The following is a 3,481-nucleotide window of genomic DNA, read 5'->3' on the forward strand; positions in this document are numbered from 1 at the left end:
AGTTACTTCTGTAACGGCACGATTTACTTTCGTGGTATTTCGATTTCTATGACGGAGAGATCAACCATCTCTTTTTTGTGGGTGTCACATTTAGCCTTTGTTCTAATCTTGCGAGCTGTGTGGTTACAGTTAGCTTTTAATCAGTACGGTTAATTGCGTGTGTCTTTAGCGCATCTTCACCATTAAAGCTAGAACCGTGCAGCGTAGAGTGCATCAGAGAAGACAGATTAGAAATAAATAAATATTATGTCACTAGGTAGTGGGCCGAAATATCACTAGGTAACGCTTGAAATGAAATAAAAACACGCTTGTCGATAACTGTATCTTTTCTTTTGTAAATTTGCTATATTATGTTCATTATTAAATTGTAAAACCGATGGGAGAAACGGCGTTGACTCCGCTCTCTTCCGATTGGGGACTGTACGCGATCCTATTTAAAGCAGAGAAACTTCTCTTTACGTTTTTCCCACCTCTGCTAGAGATCACCTGCCTCTTCGACACACTATCATCATTGATGCAAATACTTCCCGTACTTCCCATCAGGCCCGTAGCCAGGGGGAGGCGGGGCCTAGGGCCCAGCCCCCCTCCGAAATTTTTAAATGTATTTGTACTAAAAATATATAATAAAAATAGGTGTTTTTCTCAAAAAGACAAGGTTTTCAGCAAGTGCCCTTTCCCCCCCCCCCCCCCCCCCCGAAAAAAATTTCTGGCTACGGGCCTGCTTCCCATCGATACCGTCCACTGCTGCTGGAAGAAGTGCTACGTTCTAACGTCGCCCTTCGGCCATCGCTCCTGGTGGGCAGTACAGACGATGTGATCTTTTTTTTTTTTTTGTACTGAACAGTTTTTTGCTAATGGCCATTCGATATAAGCAAGCATGTGCAGGAGAGGTCTAAGGTCTATAAAATGCGCAGCAAAGTTGAGTATCGGCAATATTTCGGCATGCAAGGTGCATTTTACCACTTGTATTAAAGTATGCGACCAATGCGGTGACATGATTTTCTAACAACTGTCCGGTAAAACAATGCGGATATTCTACTTTTCGTTCGACTTTCATGCCGTACACTTTCGACCTTGAATATATAATGTGAATTCCCGTTTTCTCAATCTGAAGTATATGTTGGCGTAACGAAATTATTTGTGTAAGTTGTGGTAGATGAAAGGTTTTCACGTACTGCTTCTGTAGCTTGAAAAGCAGCATTACGTGGTTGTTAGTATAACCGATGAAATCATTTGTCTTTGTTGAGATGTGACTACGACCCATTCACTGCATTCGCATATGATAAGAAATCAAACGCCAACCCTTTTTGTCGCATATCAGCGAACAGTATGAGCCCACAAAGAGCCCGTGACAATGACTAAGGGCAAATCGGTGTTCAACAGTGTCATTGGTAGGGGCGTCCTAATAACCAAATATTCTTCGCTGACAGACTTGTTTTAGTTTCCACGAATAAGAGCAAAGTGAGAGACCACGGGTTAAATCACATTCGATGATGGAAAGGCAGGACGTCGACAAGCCAGGAGTCCAGCACGCCTTGAAAAATAAACCTTGGCATGTTGTCACAAACGAGCGCTAGAACGGCTTCAAAACCAGCGTCAAAACATGACGCCGACGCAGAATCGCGTGCCGTGTATCGATCCCGCTACCGCCAAGCGAAGGGAAAGCGCCACAACAAGCCGCACCGGAATGCCGCACTCTCCCCTATCTAGGCCAGTCTTGTACAAGTTAGAGTGTAAATAGGTAATCGATTACAATTACGACTGCTTTCTTTAAAGTGTAAATAACTGTAATGGTCAATCACAGCCCCAGAAAAGTAACTAAGCAATTACAGATATGTTATCGATTACATTTGCGTTACTTTCCTTCAAAATTAAATTACCGTAGCCTAAAAAGCACAAGTCTACTCAAACTACAACGAACTGCTGTGGCTTGCGGGGTAGAGAGAAGGCTGGAAATTTGCGTGAAGGTTGGGAGGCTTACTGTCACTTCTGTGATATTGTGTTACGCGTTGTTCACTTTCAACAGGAGTTCCTTTTTAAAGTTGCCGGGGTCGAACGCCGCCTCCGGATAATGATAAAGTTCTTTGCCTGCCTGCCTGCTCATTCTTCCACGCTTCCTCGTTAAGAGGTCAGCTGCTACACCGAAAAACGCCCTCAATGCACTCGTTTGAGGGAAGGCTGGTATTATACGGTAGGAAAACCTTGCGCACCAGCTCGTATTTGCGCAGTGCTTCGATGCTAGTGTCCATGTTCTCTGAATCGCCGCGCTTCGCTGTTGCTGGCGTCCGGCTAAGCCGTTGCAGCTAAGGCCAAGGAACAACTGAAAGAAAGGCTCTCTAGGGGTCCTCGTCTGACAAGATGGGGCTCTCTACAGAGCGGTAGCAAATATTTCAGGACTACCGTAGTCTATTGGTTGCAACTTGATTTTGAAAAAGAATGTATTTGATAAGCTGTAGTTAATTACATCGAAATATAATTGAATGACGCGAACGTTACAGTTTCAAGAACTTCATCGATTATGTTAGAAAATTACAAGAAAATATTATTAATTAGAAGTAATCCATTACTTGTAGCACGTTACGTACAACTCTAGTCTAGGCGAAGAGGCGGCGGTCAAGAGCGAGGATGATCGAGAAGTGTGTGCGATTGCCGCCGGCGTGCCGCACCGGCGCCGTAGTAAATTCTAGAGAAACCTGGCTCTTTCCCCCGTTCTGCAATGCAACGCGTTGATGAGTCACGCCGAATAATCCAGAATCCGTGCGCGGGTGGATAAAAGCGTGGGGCGCCAGGGTGTTAGCAGATGGTGAAGTCAGTCGGTCGCCAGTGCGAGAACTTTGTCGAGACGGCAGGCGCTCAAGTGTTGCGTGACGACGCCATGCCCTCAATGAAAAAGCGACGAAGGAAGACGAGTGACGGGCGATGACGCAGGGAACAACGACGATCAGCGCTGGAGTCTGCGTGGTGTTTCCGGGAAGAGAAGCATTCGAGACACGTTCGAAGACTTCGTGGACTGGACATGATTGGCGAATATTTAAGAAAGCCTTCTTTATTATTTTGCAATGCATGAGATTGCATTTGTAACATGATTTCTTGTTTTGTTCCCGTCGTTCTAAACACCGTCTGAGTTGCATTCTGAATTGACTTGCCGAGTGCGCCTGTATGTGCATGCATGTGTGATGCTTGTACTGCCTTGATCAGGAATATACTTTGTTCTGTTGACAAATCCTGGCTTTGGCTCAGTCTTTGGACCACAACCGGCGCTCGCTTGCGTGCTAAAGGGACCTACTATTCTTAGTTGTCCGCGCTATTGTGGCACGTTTCGGGGGGCTGAATAATACATCAGGTGCAACACTGTGGGCAGCCAACTGCTGTCCCATCGTAAACACTAGCACGGCCACTAAATAAAATAGGAGCCCTTGTGACTGTTAAGAAGGAAGACCAGCGAAGCTGGAGAAGTGTTGACGTCTGGACTATGTGACAA

This window comes from Rhipicephalus sanguineus, chromosome 5 (assembly GCF_013339695.2).
Source record: "Rhipicephalus sanguineus isolate Rsan-2018 chromosome 5, BIME_Rsan_1.4, whole genome shotgun sequence".
Lineage (NCBI taxonomy): Eukaryota > Metazoa > Arthropoda > Arachnida > Ixodida > Ixodidae > Rhipicephalus > Rhipicephalus sanguineus.